Source organism: Athene noctua, chromosome 6, assembly GCF_965140245.1.
Source record: "Athene noctua chromosome 6, bAthNoc1.hap1.1, whole genome shotgun sequence".
Taxonomy (NCBI): Eukaryota; Metazoa; Chordata; class Aves; order Strigiformes; family Strigidae; genus Athene; species Athene noctua.
The window spans coordinates 14,043,010-14,066,072 of NC_134042.1; the positions used below are offsets into that span (position 1 = coordinate 14,043,010).

At 38.0% G+C, this 23,063-nt stretch overlaps 1 long non-coding RNA gene across 2 annotated transcripts in view; it reads right to left on the reverse strand.

The window, feature by feature from the left end:
• Positions 1-23,063, reverse strand: part of LOC141962027 (uncharacterized) — a 73,304-nt gene that overhangs the window by 14,681 nt on the left and 35,560 nt on the right. The window contains exon 3 of one of the 2 annotated variants that reach the window (XR_012633849.1): positions 7,708-7,765. The exons of the other annotated variant lie outside the window; for it this stretch is intronic. This is a non-coding gene — a long non-coding RNA (uncharacterized LOC141962027). Of the gene's footprint in view, positions 1-7,707; positions 7,766-23,063 lie in introns of those variants that run through there. 2 annotated transcript variants of the gene reach the window in all.

A 23,063-nucleotide genomic window follows, 5' to 3' on the forward strand; every position in this document is an offset into this window, starting at 1 on the left:
GTATACTTATACCACATGTACTTATTTTTCTTTAAATCAGTAGGATCCAAGTCCTGTAACATATAAACTAAGTCTTTCTGTGCATTGAACTGGACCATCCACAAAGTGACTGCTCACAAAACTGTCTAAAGACTTTGACCTTTAAAAGATGTTAAACTGTAATTTAGCTCCTAAAAACACTCCAGTATTAATTTATAAAATATCTATGTACATGAATTAAATTAATATAAATCTAAAAAGAAATTTCTAAATAACTTCTAAACCTAAGATACTTCTAAAAGAAAAATACCACAGATGGAAAGCCATGAAATAATGGTGTTGTGTTCAGCAACTTTCAGATTAGATTATAATTGCCACATGTATACAGCATACTAATTGTAAATATCTAATATATTTTGCTCTAGGGAACAAATTCATGTTTTTAAAACAAGGGAAATCAAAAGAGTATTAAGGATTGTTAATTGTCTGTGACCTAGCAAGGATAACTAGTATACTTCGCACTGGGTATCATTCTTACTGATTGAAATACCAGTAATTTCCCTGTAGACCAAAGCAGATCTTATCAAATGCCTAGTATGCCCTGAAGAGGTCATAAATTAATAATGGTATGCAGTGACTTGATACTGTATGGGGGGAGGAGGAACACGGAAAAAGAATACACATGATCTCAACAAATTGCAATTTGCTTCTGAACAGTATGCTATCACCAACTTCTCTGCTAATAGACAGATGAAACAGGTAAATGACTTGCAGACTCCCATGTCAATATCTTAAAAGAAAGCTTCCATGCAAGCCACATCATGTCAACGCCCTAGTATCTAGAAGACATCATTAGCTCTGAGTAGTGACAGCAAGTTAAATCTTTTAAAGAGTAACTTGGCTTTAGAAAGGGAAGTAAGCTTCAAGCCCTGCAATATAAAGAACTGAGAGCACAGCTGCTGCAGTACGATGATACAGAAGGCCACATAAGCAACAGATACACTTTACCAGGGAACCAGAAATCTGAAATCCGTTCCACAGATCAAAATACATACACAGATACCTGTACAGTTCTATACTCATCTGTGCTCCTAAAGAGAACAACATATGAAAGACAAAAGCAGGTATGCAAAAAAAGCAACATTTGCATATTTCAAAGTTATACCAGTACAGGATTGAGTTTCACAGAAAACATTCTGTAAGTACACTTAATAAGAGGGCTCACATCAGCAAAACCATTACTTATACTTGAGAAGTGACATGTATTTGAAGGAACCTGACTGTCATGCACCAAAACAGAGTACGATGAGTTTAGTTAAGTGAATTATGGGTGCTACGGAAGAACAAAAGACATACCAGGACACCACAAACACTATGCATGTGAAGAAAATGCCGTATTTGTTAACTAGATGAAGTCACAGAGCAAGACCTGGAAGTGTGGCTTATGTGGAGAAGAGCCTTCCAAAGAATAAGTTATCATGCAAGCTAAGAGGCCTCAGAAAAACCCTTCAGACTCCTGCACTACCTTACTCCAATGTAGTGTGCTCAGAGCATTGCATTCCAGCAGGTCTGGCCAGAACAGAGGCCTGGATTCCAGGAAACAGGCAGGGATTGCACATCATTTCGACAAAGGGGGCGCTTTGGGGCATATTAACATAAGAGCTCCTTTAAAGTAGTAGTGATCTGTGTAGAAACAGGGCATTAAAGATACTTTAAAAATATCTCACCATTGTGATAAAGTTACTAATCCAGAGTGATCAAGAAAAAAAAGTCTTTTGGGTGCAAAGACTAACATATATAAACCAAATTTACCCTCAAATCTTTAAGTTTTTCTGTTTTTCTTATTTTGTCGCTTATACTTTAACACCTTTTTCCAAATGTTCCATATCCAGTGCCTGATGATGAAACAGCATTTGCTTTGTTCTAAGGGCAACAAATGCAGGGAGTTATATTAAGGACCTGTACAGACTGCAAGAAGATACCAGATGAACTCTGTAAACTCAAATACAAACTATGTCAAAGAGATCCACATCTGATCTTCTAGTTGTAGGCTGTTGGCAAGAAGAATGCTTGGCCTTCATGGCGAGCAGGTCAGCTGTGGTCTCAGTTCTTGCTGGAGGTGAAGCGCTCAGCACATCTTGTAGGAAAAGCACTAATTTCACTGTTCTGGAACAATGATGTTTCTTTTAGATAGCTTTTGCTTACATTTGTAAGCCCAGAAATAAATATGTTCACACACAAGATGCTGATAAGTCAGTCCAGAAGTGGTGGATATTTGCATTTCAGCTGCCCTAGACATTTCATTCAGAGCTCTCATTTGCACCCTACTGCATCCCATGTGGCTACTGCTGCCCAAGCCATTTATAGTAACCAAGCTTTCCTCACCACCTTTCAAACTGTGGGTTGGTCAACTATCAGTTCAACAATGACAAAATCAAGTTTCTTTCTACATTATTCTACTTCTCACATCCAAAGAAATTATAAATAAAGGGTCTTTTATATATATATATATTTTTAAAAATTGATATTACACTGACTTAAATCTATGCTCATTTCTAGCTTTACCAGATTTCCTCAAATGTAAATAAAATGCACACTGCCATCTTCCTTTTTATCTACAGAATAAAATAGAAACATTCCATCAGTGACTGATTTTTGGAGGGTATTGCAGGACACTGCTGCAGCTCATTTATAATGACTTTTTCCTTTGGGGGAGATTAAAAAAGGGAAATAATTATTTGAATTCTTATGCAATACAATCAATTTTACTCAAATACGCGTTAACACAGGCATTACTCTCACAGTAAGGAGAAAGGCTATCAACAAAAAGTTAAGTCACACAACGTTATTTTAGCATCAGGCTGATAGTGTCATTGTTACCTTTAATCAGAAATATAAAAATTGTACCAATAGAAAATGCATCCTTCTGCCATGCAGATACAACAGATAATATTCCTAACTCCAAGCTCCAAACAAAAAGGCATTAAAGTAGTGGGTAATTATGGTCTTTTCTCCCACAGGCTAAGCAGAAAAATCCTAGAACTAAAGCAAAATATTAGAATCATAGCAGCAAATTTGGTGGACTTTGCAAGTGCCACAGTTTGATGTCAGATTCAGACTACAGGAACTGTATAAGGTATGAATACGTTAAAACCTGAAGGAATTGGACAAAGAAAGCAAACAATGTATTGTTTGTAATGATGCAGAGATAATCGGGGAATTCCAGTAGACAACAGTAGTTAAAATATAAAGTTACAAGCAACCACACATATACTTTACTCAACATAACCAGAATCCCACGTTACCAGGCATTACCACCCTGCCTGGCTTCATACATCTGCAGCAAGGCAAAGGCTGCATTTACCAAAATTACTTCTAGTTGTATAACACTGACAATCATGTCTCTCAAGCTTTATGCCTACCACATGCTGATCTTGCCATTACCAACCAATCCACTGGCAGGAATAATTCATTGCAAGCCAAGCAGGAATTTGGGAACACCAACTTAAACATGTAACAGAGGAAAGAGACAAGAAGTGCATAGAAACAATTCTGCAAAGCAAGCTCAAGGAAAAAGAATCTTATCCAGTCTCAAGGGGAATGCTAGAGTTTAGAGATGATGTATGTGTACATTGTAATGTTTCTATAAATACCATTCTTTTGATCTAAGTGTCTGATCTTTCTTTCCCTCCAACTTATACATGCTGTCACCTTAAGAAGTACTCTGAGCTCAAAGAAAAGAGGACAAGCCTGAAAAAAGCAGGTTAAATTGGAACAAGTTGTGAAACATGGAGACAGCTTCTTGCTACGTAAGTGTGAAGACTAAATCGTAGGTAAGTCCTCCTGCTTTTAAGAAAGTGCTCATAAGAGGTACACCCCGAGAAACAATCACCGCTTTTTTAACATGTGACCTTTATAAAAGGTTAGATTTCCAGATCTCATGAGAAAGGGTAAGGGAAGAAGCTTTGCACTGAACTTCTGAAATAGACAAACAACAACAAGAATTACACAGCATTCATGTGTGAATATAAATTAAAGGCTGTTGCAGGTTTTTGGCTTTTGTGGCTGGAAGAACTGGTCACTCAGCTTATGCCAGATTAAAACTAAATAAAAGCTTCAGGTACAGATCACTCCTGCTTTGCAATGAGGGAAGCCAGTGCCCCAAGAGGCTTGACAGTTTTCTTATTATCAGTAATGTCTAAAAACCAGAAGAGAACACAGGGTACTCAGTACTCAAACTGGCTTCTAGAAATAAGACAAATTCAGGTTATCTTTTACCTCTGAAACCTTAGGTAACAACGCTACTTAACCTTTGACCAATTACTACTTTAAAACATAATAAAACTAAATTAAAAAAGGAAGCAAAAACAAAACAACCCCAAAAAACAACAGACCCCTGCAATGCTTGTAATTTCACTTACAGGAATATTCTTGCTGAAATTAACAAATTAAGTGCCCTCATGTTGTTACAATCAGGAACACTATCCTCAAGGGAGATACCTTTTCTTTGATAGAAAAACGAACTTTCATTTTAAGATCCTGGAGAAGTTACTTAATCAGTTGGGGAAAGACACACACACAAAAAAAAAATCAAAAATGGAACAAATTCTTGCAATATTCATCTACTCATCCATTTGTCTTGCTCATTCATTCTAAGCAAATCTTAAAGGTGACCATAAAATTATCATATCAGGATTTGAACACCTTAGCATGCCTTAAGTAAAAAAAAGCCCAAACCCCTCCCCAAAAAAACTTGTAAATCAATAGACAATAAGCGAAAAGATGTATACCTGACTTGAGAAAACTCTCATGAAGTTTTATTTTGCAAACCTGGTCACAGATGTTGTCTGGCATACCTTTAACACATTCATTCATTCCTAACATATTGTACTAGCTATTTCTTGCTTTTAATTCTAGTTAAGCTTTGCTGTTGACTCTTAAGATAAAATTTCTGCTAAACTGTATAAAATGGAAAACACTTTAAAACAAAGAGGTGGTTTTTTTTTTCCTATTTCACCAAAGGAAAGCATCTTTGGTTTGGGTCAGCCCTAAATAATTAGAATATTATAGAAAATTAGGAATTTAGAACAACTTCCAGATACTCTAGCTCAGGAAATTCTGCCTATTCTCAAAGAAAAATCATTGCTATTTTATAGCTAGAAATTACATACTTTCAAGTGAAAGTTTTTCCTCTTTTCTCCAACACTGCTTTGTTACTAACATAATGGTATTTACTTGACAAGAAGTAGTATCAGAGATGCAGCCAAAAGGGTATTTGCAAGACAGAGAAAGTCACATCCACAAAATTAACTATTTCAGGTAAACAGCAATGCATAAACAGGAGTATGCAAGAAATAAAAGAAATATATTTATCAGCAATTGCACTGCAATGTTGCTTCTGCATAACCACTATCATGGAATATACAATCGCCCATTGTTCAGCGCTAATGAACTCTATAAAATAGTTTAAAAATATTCCCAGGGTGTCCTGTTTCTGTACACAGGCAGAGATTGCACAAGTTGTGTATACATTTTCTGTAGTAGGATTCAAACTGGTGAATCTATCAGAAAAACATCATCTGTAAGAAGATACTTTGCGCGTAACCTTTCCTTTTTTTTTTTTTTTTTACACTGTTTCTTTAAACCTAGAGGAGGAATGCAAAGTCTGTTTTTACTTGAAAGTGTATTTTCAATATAATCTGCCTCCAAATTTGAAATGCTAAAGGAGAAACGCAATACACTGATTTTAGCTACTTCAAATAAAGCACTGGTGGAAAATCCTGTCCCAATCCTACTTCTTAATTAAAAAAACACACAAAACAAAGTAAAATCTTGGGCATGTTGCCCAGTTTTTCCTTAATAAGAATGAAGTTTTTGGGAAAAAATATTAGTAAGCAAACAAATTGCAAACAAAAAGTTCAAAATGCAGTCCAAGGAAAATATCACCCTGTCTAAAAACCAGTGTATGGTAGGTCTTTCATGAGAGGCTGAAGCCCTCTAACTTGTTTTGCCAATATAAAAGAGCTCTTTTATAACTGTTAACTGACAAATGAAGCAAGGAACATCTCTTCATATCCCCCATCCAAATCTCTCCTGGCTGACCTGAGAAATCCACTAGCTGTACCAGGTCAAATGAGCAGCACTCTTTGTTGCTTGAAAACAACTTTCACATGCCTCTCAACTAAGATTAAATTTATCAGTAAAAAGCTCGTTTTCAATGATGCCATGCCACTTTAGGTCCCAGGTGTACGCTCAGAGATAAGTATAGGTCCACTAGTGTGGCGTAAGAAGGGCTAACACAGCCCCACTGGGATCACCAGGGCAACTATTTGCTCTGGCTCATGTATGCACAGCTGCACCTCTCCCTCTTCTCTCTCAGCTGGCAGCTACACCCAGCCCTGTATAAATAAGATTCAGCTGAATGCCACTGTATTTCAGGTTTGGGTTTGCCATGCCCCCACCCCCCCACCCCAATACTTGATTCCAGATTTTGCATTTGTGGAAGATAACTGCAGTTTCCTTTTGCATGCTATGGTCCAGGCAGCTAAGGGTAAAAACAGATGAGCTAGGAGATATTCTTCTATTCTAAGATAAACTAATGAAACATCATGAGTAGGAGTTATAAACCCCTGGATACTCCTTCAGCATACACCCTGGGTGTGTTCATCACATCAGTCAGACTTGGCACTCCCCACGGTTGCAGTTCTGATCTGAAATTCAAGAGCAAAATTGTTCTGATTGGACAAAAACAAGGCAACAGAGACTGCCATATTCATTTTTCTCACCTCACCCTTAGAAGATTTTGGAGCCATGACAGAGCTGTAGGAAGTGTGCAGGAGTGCTCCTAACTGCACCAGGGGAAGTTCCCTCTGGTATGTCCCACAAATGGAAGACATAAGGCACGCTCAGACAGATCTCATATTATTGTTTTTGTGTATTCAGGCCTTGGTTTTTCAAATAGCCAGAATTTCATTCAAGTCATACCCTGTCAGGTAGCATGAAACCTATTCACAGTATGTTTTAGAGTAAACACATGAGTCACTGAAATCATCATGTTCCTTGAGATTGTCGTGCATTTCAAATTCCCTTCCTGTTCATTATAAAAAGCAAACAGGTAAGAGAGATGAATAAATATAACAGTTCGACTACAAACCAACCCATGCCCAGCTATCAGGTGTCTGTATTTCACTCTCCTTTTAAAAAGGAAACAGATCTCTCTCACAATGGAGATCTAAATACATGTTAAAAGATGACTGCTAAAGGATGTCCTTCTAACATCCTTTACATCAAAGTACTTAAATCAGTATCTACATAGGATTTCTAGTTATTAAACTACAAAAATGCAGGTAATGGAAATAAGACAATAGATTCGGATTGCGATAACTCAAAAAGTGGGCTCATTAGTGCAGAAAACTAGCTTGAAGCCTCTACCAACTGCAGATTTTTTTCCATGCACCACCATACCATGGATGATTTTAACTCTGGTATCACTTAGAATTTTGTCCCTAATCCCAAGAAATCCTGCTCTTCTCCAATTAGGAATAACCCAAAATGGGACCTTATTTTGTTCATACAGTACTATGACCATTCTGCCATACTATTGTAGCTTGCTGCCTTCTGCATGCATTTCTGAAGCCCTCTGAAGAAGTCTTACAGAACAGTCTCTATTCCCACCTATGCTATTGCATTGTTCTATCCCTTATAACGGACAGTAAGAAAGAACACATACCTGGGGAAAAAAGAACATGTAGACCGCAGAGGAAACAGCAACAAAATATGTCCTTCACTGAAAAGAATCACAAAGTGCTTAAATGTGACTGAACTCATTTAGAAAACGAGCTACAATAAAGACTTCTAAGGCATATAGACAAACTGAGTTTGGAGATACTAAAGAAAAGGGGTGGAGTTTTCCTGTTTTGGTCTTGAAGACCCTCAAACAACTAAAGCCATATGGTGTTTAATCAGATACTTCATAAAACCGTCCCTGAACCAACAGGTCAGTCTAGACCCCAACCCCAGTACATCTCTAAATGTTTGAGTGTTTTAAGTATTGTCAACCAAGCTTTAGACCACAAATAAATAATCTGCAGACCAAACATACAACCTATCCATAACAAAAACAAGGCAGAAAATTTTGAAATTCAACTGCACAAGCATGTGTCTCCACGAGAGACAGGGACATTCTGTAACAAGGATACCCCAGGGTAGACCCTCACAAGAGACCTTAAAATTTTTATTTACAATTGCTTCCACTGGCACTTCAGAGCCTGAAGATTTCTGAATATTTCCTAGAAAGAAGTTTTGCCAAAATGGGAAATCCAATGCAATGGCTTTATTTTAAGGTGCATCTCAATGGAAAAACTGACAAGAACACCCTGAAACTAACACACATTTTCTTAAGGGGAAAAAAAAATTAAAATTTGCACATTTTTTTTTCAATGGCATATCTGACACTAACATGAAGGACTGCAAGAAGTCTTGACAGTAAAAACCTCACTGAAAAAAGAGGGATGAATCAACAGTCTGAGAACTGTCACATTTGGAAAATGAAAGAAAACACCTCTTAAAGAAGGAAAAAAGAAAACTGCGAGTATTTAAAATATCAGACATCCCATTTTTATTAAAAGATGCATTGTATGAAACAGACAATTTTACTGACTACTGATGAAATAACACTTAAAAATTTCATTACAAGCAAAAACTCTCTAAAATTATTGTCCTCATCTCTGGCTTCCAAAGTTATATGAATAGATGGGAACACAAAGTCCAGTATTACAAGCTTAACATGTATCCACAAATCTATAAAATCTGAATTATGGAAACTTTTGCAATACCCAAGTTAAACAGAACACTTTAGAGCTTTGCCTCAGTCACCTGTAAAAGACAGGTTCCAGAAATGATGTAAAGTTATGATTAAACCTTCTCAGTTAGACAGACAGGTTCTTTCATCTTGTAACCAAGGTCTGAATCCAGGGTTGGACACACACATCTGGTCACACAGGGAATGTGCTCTTTCTTATTAAATTTCGAAGTTTCAGAACTCCACGGGTCTTCTGAACAACTTTTTCCCCCCATAATATTAGCTAATAGCGCTGTAAAAATACCAACATAAAATTTACCGCCAAATTAAATATTATTCTCCAGCTTAACAGCTTCCTTTCTCTTGGACTATCTCTTGCAGTTACAGTCACATTTACACACCTCTGGAAACTAGATAGTCTTCACTACACACCTCTGCTGAAAAGGGTAAGAAGAGCAAGGCCAGTTTACACACTAGACAGCAGTGTAAATCAAAGATTCAGATGAGAGTTGTGGCATTAGGCTAAGGTTAAGAATGGCTTTTTGATGGGGCAGTCTCAATCTGATAAAAATCATGCAGTTGGATGCATGTCAAGTAGGATTCTACAGTTTATTACAAGTCCTTTTTCTAACAAACAGACAATCCCAGACGAGCAGGAACATCCAGTCTCGTCATTCAAGAACAAAGTACAAACAAGAGAAAAAGCACATCCTACTGAAATTCATCTAAACAAAGCACTTTGCTGGGACACAAGAAGAAAGCCAGATACTGGGACAGCTAGAGTGCTATGGTTTTCCATGGTCATGGTCCTGGGCAATGTACAAGCATGCCCAGACCACCAAACCAGAACACAAACTTAGCAACTTACTATTGCTCAAGAGCCCCTTTTATTTTTAAATAAAGGGAAGCATACTACTACTAAATCACGACAGAAACAGATTTTCTTTTTTTCTTTTTATTACTTTAAATAGTAAGCATTCCTGCCCTCCTGCAATAAATTACCAAATGCTGGGAACTGCCATCCAAGGAGTAGCATGGTATTAGGACAATGCCACTTTCCAGCTAAGTATGTTTAGACCAAAGCTGAGAAAAAATTTAGTGAATAATTAAGCATATGATTTTTGACATAAGCAGTCTTCATTTTGACTAGCTGCTCCATCTATCTTAGTAATAATGCCAAGCATCCAGGAAAGTTTCTAGATATAGTCAGGTGTTAAGTGTCAAAGTAAAGGGGGAAAGAGAAGTAGTAAATCGGTTAACTATGAATAAAACAAAACATGCAGCCTACATTTTCATGTAATAAATATCACATATGTCTTACCTTACCAAAAGTAAAGACAATATGAAGCCATAAAAAGTGAAATGAGTGTTTCTGGTGGAGTGGAAAGAATGCTAAAGCACAACTAACGCTTAGCCTTGATACATCATTCCACAGTTAATCAAAAGTCGATTACTTATTTCCGTTCTTCATTGAGTCTTTCCACCTGTGCATTGCTTTGTAGACAAAGCATCTGCTGTGACTTTTATTACCAGCACCGAGGAAACCAGTGAAGTTTGATCCCAGCTACCTTGTCCACAACTAGAGTGGATCCAAAGGTCTCCCAAACCTGCATCCCAACAAGAGATACCACAGACGTCCAGTGCTAGTGAATTCTTAGAGACCCCAAGAATCCAGAAGCCTTCATTACTCACACAGAAACATAATGCAAAAATGAATACAGAGCAACTTGCTCACTGGACAGGACAGGAACACTGAACATCCTACTACAGGCTGCTTAGAATTTGTAGGAACTCCATCCTGGAAACAGTCAACACTCATCCAGAAAATGTCTTGAGCAACCTGGAATAACTTCATCCTGGCATTGACTTCTCATGGTCCCTTCAAACCATTATTGTTTTAACATCTTAAAGTCAATTTTGAATGTCCACATGATAGAAATATATTTCCAACAACCCAAATTTTTCTTTATACCAGCCAGAGTATTAGTAAACTCATATGTAACTGCATTTAATAATCCACTATGTTTTTTCAACACTATGTTAACACTTTAAAAAAATGCAAATTATACTACAAACACCAAAAGAGTCCTGAGTTTATCGCTACAATCATTATGAGTTACAAGTCTTACCATATCAATGGATTTTCCTAGTTTAAACTTACCGCATTACTAACAGATACTTTATTCATTGGATAGCACCAGTATACATGAGAAAGGCAAAAGCAATATTAGATCTGACTTATATTAATATGAAATGTTGGACAAAAGATGAACAGACAAGAAAATCTAGATCCAACACTTAATTTTCAAGCTCAAGTCTTCTGATTTCTATTATAACTAATTAGAAAAGCGACCATCCTTAATTAATTTTCTCCACATTCACTGTATTATATTTTTTTGTTACCAACGAAGCATGTATTTTTTAACATCCAAAAAAGAAAAGGACCAAAGAAATTCTGGAAATATGACTTATGCACTTAAGTTGTACGCCAAACATGTACTTCACTGCAGTGACAAATCACAATACTATTTCAAGATGCAAGTATGAATAACCCTCTTTGCCTTCAGGTCTCTTATTTACTATGACGATAAGCTTCAGCTTTAAGCCATACAAAATGACGTTCAAACTGCAAATTCATGGGAACAGCCCATCCCAGAAGGAAAAGATGTTTTGTCAGTACTTGCTCTTCCTCTTAGATTGAACCAATTTGGCTGCTATCAGACTTGAAACAATCTTACAGCAGGAGGAGAGAGCTGACCAGTTTGTTTCCCTACTCCTAGCAACAGGAATGAACACTGTCCGTACTCCACCTTGTGTACGTATCCTCCAAGCAATTAAAATTTTAATTTAACTTTAGTACTACTGAGAAGGCCCATGCACTGTTTCACAAAAGCTGTATCATTACTTTGAGTTTTACACTTAAAATCAAGCATAGCTGCTTATAAACCAAGACAGACCTAGCCTTTTAAACAATCACTGCATTAATGAAACCTGTACTAGCATAACTCATCTCTATCTAGGTAGTTGCATGATTGACGGAAATATGCGTAATTTCTGATTTATTTTACTTTCATAATATATATCATAATAATCAAGTATGTGTGCATATATATGTATCTCTCAAGGAAGAAAAAAAAAAGTATCCTCCTACCCTCAGAATCAAAGCTTTACTCACTATAACACCAAATACAGGCTGAGGTAGGCAAGGCTTTTAAGGTAGGCAAACGTATCCTGACCTCTAAAAAGAAAACAACAGAAAATGAAGCTGTGTGAGATTTTCAAGAGTATCTATTCTGAGGACCTTAAGAGCACAATTATGATGTTCTTTCTCTAAGCAGGAAAGGAAGACCAGAAGAGACAGGACCGACATAATAAAGATTCAGGAATAAAAACTGTTTCAGAAGTGGGAAGGTACATGGGGGATTTTGGAGACACTCTGAAGAAAAAATGTTCCCCCATCTGCAATTCCTAGTACATTAGGCTGGTGGCATGCCTTATTTCTAGTGTCTCTTCACAACAGATAGCCTGAGAACTAGGCTCTCCGGGCTTTACAAAACAGAAGTAAAAAGCACTCTATTAGGAGTCCTCCTATATACCCAGAGAATAGCACAGCCATCCTAAAGCACAACATCCATAGCATAATTGATATTTCCAGCCATCAGGAGCAGCATGGAACTTCACCTTCCATTTCATGTATCACAGCTTTTGTGTCTAATTATCACCTCTCTCCCATTCTATGGCATAACCATTTATGGCCTGAATGTTGGGCATGTATGTATTTAAAAGGCACTTGTGATAAAGGCTCATGGGAAAAATGTTTATATTATGCCTTTAAGTATGATATCACTTCTTTGAGCACCAAATTAATGTGAGCAGTTCCCCCTTTAAAAATATATACTTTCCAAAAATATTTATTTTCCAATTTCAAATGAATTAGTATTTTTATTTGAAAATTCTTGAAAACTGAAAACTCTTATTTGAAAAAAGTTAAATTTTACTGTATAAACTCTTGTTCCCATGGGTATAAGAGAAAAATACATTAAATGGCCATTTCATCCAGCATTTCTACCTTCATCTTGACTGTTAAAGCACAGAATAGAAAGAGCAAGGATAACATGTATTTTGCAAAGAAACTTTTTATAGAGCTTGTGATTCAAGAAGGGATTTCCTTCACGCATTCTATTTTTAAAAAATCCACGAAACAGGGCTGAAGAGCCAGCTAATCTTATTTCTTTCAGACGTCAGTTCAGAAGTAAGAAGAAAGATTTGCTTTCAACTTTGAGCAGCTTAGCTTGCAGGTCCCTCCTGGAGAGAGGCTTGGCTATTACTCAAAATCCATCCAGCCTCAAGGAAGTGCCCAACTCCCCCTTGATGTGCTGATGAAACCCAAGAAATACATTGTATAATCACAGCGGCAAACACGGGCAGAAGGATGTGCACATGCATAAAAACACCACATCACGATTTGCCCTTCTGGGGAGCTACAAAATCTCTCATGTAACAAGTTATGCCACCTGACTGTGTAAGGCTGTCTTCAGCCAGTCAGATGGTAAATTAATGCTCTGACATGCCATACTATACGGATTTCCACAAAAAAACCCACCACCCTCAAGGATCTGATTTAGACAGCAAAACATACAAGAGTTATGCCTGAATAGTCACAGAGCAATTAAGGAATGTGAACACCATGCTCAGGAACAGCAGCTACATGTAATACAGGGTGTAGCATGAAGGTATTTTATTGTGTAACACAGTACTTAGCTTTCTGGAGTAAGAGTACTAAAACGTTCCTCAAAAGACATGAAGTTTCCTTGTGATTGTGATTTTAAAGCACACACAGTAAGAATTAAACACTCTTAAATACTTCTATTACCACAGTGCATAACAAACTAAATCAAACTGAGGCCTACTTTATATTAGGTGCAACAAAACCAAAGCGAGTTCCTGAGATAATTACCTAAACTACTTGTCAGTACCATGAGCATTAGGCAGTTAATATTGGAACTGTGCTGTTTCCGCCAGAGGGAAAGATGCCATATAGTTAAGGATGTACAAGTTCATTTTCTATTGTGCAATGCCCTGTTTGGATTGCTTGTTTCTATCCTATCTGCATAAATTCTGTAAAGTTATCATTCAGTTATGCAGTACGCAAATCCCTAGGTTTCAGTTGGTTTAAACTGTTGCAGTCAGAGCACAGGAATTCATCGTCTCCCTAGTAACACACACCTGATCCAGAAAAGGCTCAGATTCAGGCACTGCAACATAGGCAGGCAAAAGCAATTTCTGGAAGTGACTTTAAAAATACCTTACCTTCCAGTGAAGGAAACCTGCTCCAAACAACTAAATTCACAGCCTCAGGCTTTTAAGTCCACTTCTGTACATTCCTGGAGTGGAGGGTTTTCCACCAAGTTAAGCCAAACTACTACACCCATCTTTGCTTGATGGTAAAAACCAAACCAACCCAACTTTGTAAGCACAGCAATAGCAGTGTTACAAAGGGAGTTACCTGGGGCTAACTCGAGGCATCCCTGAGAGCTACCCCACCACACTGCGACCTGGTGGTCCTCAACCACCACTGCCTGAACTGACCATGCTGCAGGACAGTGCTGTCCTGTGCCTGACTGTTAATTACCAGGGCAGCTCCAGCTCATAGCCCAGTTCCCACACCAGCTGCAGTCACTGACCTTATCTTCCCCTCAAGGGCAACCACTTGGATAAATACTGACAAATATGTATGCTAACACAAAGCCTGAACATTCAAGTCCTTAATGCCCTTAAGGTGGCCAAGAAGGCCAATGGCATCCTGGCTTGTGTCAGCAATAGCGTGGCCAGCAGGGACAGGGAAGGGATCTCACCCCTGTATTCGGCACTGGTGAGGCCACACCTCGATTCCTGTGTTCAGTTTTGGGCCCCTCACTACAAAAAGGACATGGAATGACTCGAGCGTGTCCAGAGAAGGGCAACGGAGCTGGTGCAGGGTCTGGAGCACAGGTCGTACGAGGAGCGGCTGAGGGAACTGGGGGTGTTTAGTCTGGAGAAGAGGAGGCTGAGGGGAGACCTCATCGCCCTCTACAGCTCCCTGAAAGGAAGGTGCAGAGAGCTGGGGATGAGCCTCTTTAACCAAGTAATAAGCGATAGGACAAGAGGGAATGGCCTCAAGTTGCACTAGGGAAGGTTTAGACTGAGTATTAGTAAGTTTTTCTTTACAGAACGGGTTGTTGGGTGTTGGAATGGGCTGCCCAGGGAGGTGGTGGAGTCCCCATCCCTGGAGGGGTTTAAGAGTCAGGTGGACACAGCGCTGAGGGATCTGGTGTAGTTTGGAACTGTCAGTGCTAGGTTAATGGTTGGACTAGGTGATCTTCAAGGTCCTTTCCAACCTAGATGATTCTGTAATGTCTCTTTAACCATACCTAAAGTTAATGAGCTGGGGGGGGGGGGGGCATGTAGAAGAAAAAGGGAAGAGAGAAAAAAAAAAATCAATTCACAGTCAAATGCCATGCAAGTCCTCATGCTGCCGAAGGTGAATTTCTTAAAAGCTGACATTTCCCCAGAAAAGATGCAGCAGGACCACAATACATTCAATACAACCAAACAGTTCTATCAAGTGACTGCACCTATCTCTACGTATGTAGTTGGAAAAAAACAGGAACAAGAAATACATAAAAAGTTCAGATTCTGCTTTGTTGTTGGGAAGCACACTCGAGCACCACAGACTCCTTCTAAACTCCCTAGCAAAACAGATGTTGCTAAAGTTTTATATATATGCAAATATCTCACCTTTAAATGAGTTACAACAGATCTAATCAAACTCTGTTCTAATACTCAAAATTTGAGCGTTTTTTTCAAGAAAGGGATTCTTTCATCATCCAGCCAATTAACAGAACTATTTTTTTTCTTCAAAAGGCAAAAAAGAAAAAAAAAATCTTTCCCACCAATTGGTATGTAATTTCTCAACAAGGCTTCCTCATTTCAACTCTATTATTCCAGCTCAGGTTTACATTTTTTCACCCCAAGAAGAGTGCAGCAGAGTACCTGTGAAAGGCAAGATATTGATTATGACTACCATTCACAATGTGAAAAATTAACTGTCAGGAGAACTTTTAATGAATTAGTTCTGCAAACACATGAAAAATGCTCTTTCAACTCCAATACCCTGAGTATTTACAACCCCCTAAAACTATCCCAAGGGCCAAATTACTTTATAAAATTAATTAGTGAAAAATCCCAGTGAACCGATTTTTAAATGTATGCAAGAACTATAAAGCACATTTTTTCCCTTCTGCTATAAGTAGCAGCTGTCCTATTTATCTTTCAGGCTTTTTACTCCACACTGGGACTGTTTACACACAAACTTTGACAGAAGTGGGAGAATGTATTTTTAAGAGGCTCCAAAAAAAAGAAACCAACCAGACTATGTGCTTCCACAGTTTAAGATAAGCATCCAAAAATAACCTTTAAAAAGAGCTACATAACTTTCATATTGTTTTGTTGACTAATTCCACTTAACTAGAGAAACTCAGGTTACCCTCCAGGAAAAAAAACGTATTAGGCTACACATACAAAGGGTGATTCTTTGAACTTTTAAAGATATTTCACCTCCAAAAAGACTTCCCCTCCTCGTCACCATCTCCCACACAGTGCCCCTCTGTACATCTCTACTGCCTGGCAAATAAGACGCAAAAGTAACACCCAGCTGGCCAGGTGACAGCACATGAAACAACAGACAATCAAAGTACCAGTGGAATAGTTTAATGGTTATACTGTGCAGCACAGTTTTCACACACCATCTCAAGAGTTACACAAAATACTCTGCTGGTCCTGGTGCCATGAAGACAGGTGGCGTTTCCTTGAAGCAAATAAAGATATCATCAGATCACTGAGTTTTCAAGCTCCTGTCATGACAGGAAGTGCAATTCCCTCCTCTCGGTGTTTTCAGCACTCGTTTCTACCACCCTCTCTTGGGGAAGACATTAAAAAACCCAATCTGAATGAAATACCATCTCACACAAATACAAAATGGCTGATGTCAGATTAATGCAAGCCATATTACCTAACAGTTCACTATCACCACAAGCTGTAACCTGACAGACTATTTCCCCCCTCCACACCCCATCCTTTTGGGTTACCTCTCTACCAGCTTAGTTGACCTGCGCAGTGTCGAGTCAGACAGAGGCCAACATTGTGAGAAGGGAGGAATGGGGAAAGATGAGGTACTGGAAAAGTAGTTACAGAAGGTTTTCTAATTCTCTCATAATGGTCTTTGTGACTTATAGATAATAGATACTGGCCTCTCTGATATCTCTTACAAGTAAAGCCTGTCACACTCCACGAAGCACATAACCCATAAAAAAAGGGAACCAACACATACAATGCCCACAACACACAGGGATAAAAAAAGGCTGTACAAAAAAGCACGCAGCAATGGTTGTCCAAGCAGAAAGTTAAAACTGCACACGCCCAGCTTCAACAAGTTTTTTTGATAGGTCATCTTTAAAATCAGAAGGTTTCTGACTTACTTTCAAAGGGCACAAATGAAATTTTTCCCAGATTCCGTGGAGTCTCAGGCTGTTGTTTTGATAGTTGCTTCAACTGACTAGCACTTGGGGCTTGGAGTTTAATAAAAAAACATTCATTTTTTATAAGATAATAATATTAATATTACCTTACAATTTAAAAAAAATGGCAGAAGACTACAAGACAAAATAAAAAGAAGCAATGAATTTTCCAAGTGGGCCCAAGAAAGTTTCTAACAGCAGAGAGGAAAACTGGCACACTAATACTGTACTCGTTACGTGTTGTAATTGTACAATTAATTGTAAAATTGCAATTGTACATATTGCTTACAAAGAAAAGCTAATCTTTCCCTGTTAAACTAAAACAAACATTGCAGTTTTAAAAAGTCTGTTTGGCATTATTTGGTACACATGAATTTTGGCCTATGAAACTGCTCAAGCTTACAAGGAAGCATGCTTTTCAATATAAACAATTCCGTTTTAAAACCTTATGACTTTTCATCATTACACAAGTGTTAAACCATCTGTTGCATCTTACTGGTTTTGTTCCCTGGCCATACAGCATTGCCCCAAGACATCACTACTGCCCAAACTGAAGTTTGTGGTCTTTTATCAAGTAGCTGATGAACACAGAGTTAACTTTCTTCTACATTTTATCAAATACATCACTTATGTTGAACAAGAAGAGGAAAAAAGTGCAAGTATTCCAAAGCAAATTTTACCTTAAAGTTGCTAAGACACCGTAATTTTCATGTGATACTGTATTTCCTGTCCATTGTCTTACTCCTGCTTAACCTGGACTTATCCCATCTGAAAATAATTGCAATTCATTTTAATGTGGTTCACAATCATTTTGTTATGCTAACATCAGCTAGACTTAAGCAATATTGATTATGTTAATTGCTGAAACTCAAATTACAGTACTGTATCTCTGTTAACTAGCTTATATGAAAACTTTTTTTGTTTTTTGTTTGTTTTCCAGAAAAGGAAAAAAGCATGGAGCAAGGAGGCCAAGAATTACAATGTAAATGAATAGGCTGATAAAGTATTTTAATTTCACGTAATTTATCACTGTTATAGTTTAAAAAATAGCATCAGGAAGAAGGTAGGAAGCTAACCCAATGAAATGGTAAGTGATAAACTTGTCTCTGGCCACCAGTACCTGAACTTTGACACCAATGACAATTACACAATGACTTGAAATGTGAGTTGGTAATTACTGTTGGTCTTTATATACAGCAATTCCAACATATCAGTCAAATCTTTCATCAAGAATGAATATGCTCTTTGTTTTCTGTAATTAGCGTAAACATTGTCCTGCCACTGGCCAAAATTTCCTGACTATAGAAAACCTATACATTTTTCACAAGAGTGCACTCTGCTTTTCAGCTCCACCAGGAGTAGAGTGTACATTTATCACAGCTGAATGTACTGATCATTAAGAAAAAGCATGTCCTACTGCAACAAAGAACAAATTTTAAATAGATTAAAATATGAATTCACCCTGGAATCCTTTTACACCTCCACCTGAAAGAAATCTACAACCCTCTCCACCCAATAACCATGCAAGCAATAAGAATGATAGCACAGCAGAAGCAGCAGGTTTTGGCATTCTGTTACTAATATACTGGATTGGTTTTAAGGAAGGTTTGGTGTTGAAGAGAAAAAAACCTGTCGCTGCTGGTGCCCTGTTATCACACCCTGAAAGAAAGAGATTCTGAACATCAAGCCTTCTTCACAGCTGTTCAAGCCATGCCTTTACAGCCTAGTTTACCTCCACTTTCCTTATACTCCTCCTTTTTGTTCCATTTTCCATTTCATTTTTTACAGTTACTTGAATATTCTTGTTTCACCACTCATATTTTCCTTGTTAAGAGAAATGTTCATTTCACATTTTATGTACTGGAATTTGTATCTTCCAAACAAGCAGAAGGCTGTCTTACATCTTTTTCATACCATAAAGGCCTGCAAAGTATTGCCAGATACATAAAACACAATGGAGTCTTCTGAAAAAAAAGTGTAATGGTGTCTCTTCCAGCTACATGGTATCTCTCACACACCATATTAATTTTTAACAACTTTAAGTGCTATAAACACTCTGAAGAAAGAGTGCAGACAAACCTAAAATGCCAGTGAAACATTTTCATACAGGTACGTAAGTCTAATTCTGTAATTCACATTTTTCTGAACTAAACCCAAAATACAATCTACAACCACCTGCTGGCCTCCACTTCAACTGCAATACATGTTTAGAACACAGGATTTCTACCCTTACCAAATCTCCTCCGAGAAACTGTGCCACTGCAATGGAGCTGCAACCAAAATGCATTTCACTTCAGACAAAGAATATTTTAATGTGCTAAGGAAGAAGATGAAGGGTTTAGTTTTGGTTTTTTCTTTTTTTCCAAGAGGTTCACATACCTGAGCTGCTTCATTTCTTCACCCACTACAAAGGCATTGTTTAAATATGGCACAAAAAGTAATACTGCTGTGTGTTTCTCAAAAACACAAAGGCAAGTTTCTTGGAGAAAGAAAGGATTCCTTGTTTGGTGGCACTAACTTTGGATTAAAAAAGATTAAAAACAAGACCTTTTGGGAATTAATCAATATTTCTACCAAAGCAACCTGTTCCTTCTCTCAAACTACACTGATGACAAAACTTCTGAAGACGAAAGTCTCCTGTTTGTCACAAGTCTCCCACAGGTTAGTTCCCATAGAAGCGAGGGTTTTCCAGCATTAGCATTTTTCAGTATATTCCAGCATTACTACTGACAATAAATGCTAGCATGCACATTAAATGCTTGCTGGACACCTACACTCTCAGCTGACAAACCACATATTATTCCTCTGGCAGAACTCTTGTGGAGGGAAGTACTCTATGGTCAGCACCTTGGTAGTTTAAGTTTCTAACTTCTCCCACTGGCTTCTGCCTCCAGCATATTATTTGCACCTATTGGGTTCCCTCTTTTAAATACCAAAAAATTAGAAATAAAAGTTCTTCAAGAATTCCACCGAGTGCTCTTTTGTCAGATGGCACATTTACCAAAGCCACTGCCCTGTGTGACATGATGGATGGCAGAGCAGCCATCTCTATCTCCCTGATGCTTTTCTGCCAGCAAGCTTCTGCAGTGCAGCACCCTTGCCTGCCCCCCCCCCCCCCCCAAGACAGTCTTTCCACCACACATGCAAGAAAATTCCTACCAAATCCCAGCCCAGGTTGTGACATCCCCAGGTGCTAGTAGAGACACCTCCTCAGATGAGCCTACTTAGGAACTCCCTCGAGTTGCAAAAAAAAAATATCTGTGTGCATGTTAAAGGCAAATGTGACTACAACTAAAACACTCCAGCCAAGAGGTTACCATGGTAAATGAAGATCAGAAAAAGAGAGGGGCACGGGGAATCACTGTCTAAGGTTCAAAACCAATATCCACGCAATTTTAAACTTAGAGGGTCAGAGTGTTGCTCTACAGTTGTATGAAGTTAAGCAACCAGTACTGAAAAGCCTGTAAACAATTTCACCAGTTACTGGTGCCTTTAAAAAAGGAAAAATAAAAAAACAGCAATTTTTTATGGACTTAGTTACTATATACAAGCTGAAAATGTAAGCAGATTATGGCAAAAATAGTTTAAATATATTTTTAAAAACTACCTAAAACTGCATACAGATGGCCCTACACTGTTTCTTCCTCTTTTTTTAAAAGGTAGATATGCTTCTTTATTGTTATTGTTTTGGAGGAGCTAAAGATTAGAGGAAGCAACAGAAGTAGTGATGTTTAAATGTAAAGACAGCATTTGCAAAAGAACAAAGCCTTAAGTTTTCACAATGCTGTGAGAATTACATCGCCAATTTTTCCTCCTCCTACCCTCTATTATTCTGCATGATATAATCATGTATTACATACAGTCGTTAATCAAAAGCTTCTCAAAGCTTTTTGCAAACATCTAGTCAGACCTTATAAAAGAAAAAGTAGTTTTCCATCTTTCCAAAGAAGACTCACAGACAGGAACCTGATCCAAGACGCTGCCATGTCTCAACCAGAACCTGTGTATCTATTCCTCACTGCTGGGCTGCCTCGCACTCACCTGTGTGCTCTTTCTGGTCTCCCTCAGAGAGCTCTAAAAACATTTACTATAGACGTTTAAACATACAGTTTAAAACCATTTACCAGACCAATCTATCTGCAGAGGAACTGTTCTTCAAAGAAGCTGCAGGTTTTTCTTTGTACTAGGACCAAAGCATATTACACCATCCATTCTATTTACATCTGAACAGTGCTGCTAAAAACCAGCCTGGCTAAAACAAGATCTTGAGTCCAGCAATGCACACGCAAGAAAGATTTGTAGGAACTGAACATGCCACAAAAAACATTAGCTTAATTTGAAAAAAAAAAGTTAAGACTTCAGCCCCCTCCTTTCCTTGAAAGCCCACCACAATGAAAACATGCCTGTACAACAAGCATAAACCCAGGCTCCATTTCAGCAACATTCTGATGAATATTTGGGACCTTTAAAGGTCCCTTTCAACCCAAACAATTCTATGAACCACTCTAGTATTAATGATTAACACTACATTAAACGAACAATTGGGAACATCAAATCGATTCACCGCACGTGAAAACAGAAGACAAAGGCTGTATTTTGAAAACAAGGCAGTTTGCTGTCTTCCTCATCCTCAGACATGCTGTTGTCACCTCTGCATATAATAGGAGCAGCCTTGGTTGTCATGTGGTACCCTACAGAGCAGGCATTTGAAGGAGAACCTACTGAAGGCAGAAAAGGAGAGTCAAAATCCAACCTAACCTCCCCATGAAAATCCAGATTCCAGGCAAACTTCTTTTGTACACATTCAGTTTAGCTGGAGATATTAATACCCCAAACCACTCGCCTACAGTCAAGGATGACACAAACGAGACCTAACTTAAAAAAGGGCAAAATCAGTCAGGCAGGTTAGGCAAAGAGCCAAGCCAGCCTATCTTGGGTGGACAGCACTCGCACAATCCCTGGGGCTGAAATTGGGAAGATAGTGAGGGGAAACTTTGGTAGTGGGATAAGCACAGGGCCTTTTTCAAACACACCTTTTGTCTGTCTCAATATGGTGTTTTTCTCAGAGAATTTGAGAAATCATATTGTGATGGCATGCACCAACAAGTGTAGACACCTTTCTCACCTGCACAAAGATGTAAGATGAAGAATTGTAGGGTAACACTAATGTAAATATCCAACACTTTAACCCATTTCACATCATCCCTCCCACCTTCATAAAATTTTCTCAAGACAGGCAGAAAGTAGTCCCTAATAAAGCTTTGAATAGACAAACTCTCTTTTTCACTGTTCTGTAATGTTTCATACTTTAAAAAGAACCACATGCGTAAAAGTAATTTACCAGGTATTAAACTTAGAATTAAAAGGCAACACCCTTTTCTTTATGGTCACCTGACAAAGAAGGTGAACAAATTAATAAAACTTCAAAAAACACATAATACAATTTACAACTTTCATTACACTATAGTCCAAGCTGTTATTAAATAGCTAGTATTGCAGCTGAAGGTGCAATATGCCAACTGAGAGTGTAGAAATACTTTTTATAATAAATCAAAATGCAGTTAAAACATGGTAAGACATGAGAAACCCAAGGAAACAAGAAATGTTTATGAACACGAGCATCTCAAAAGAAGCCTAAGCATCCAATCTTTATTTCACTCCCCACTCTTCCTTATCTATTTGCAGGAGAGTCTCAGAATATCTGTAGAAAATACAAACATTCAATTATG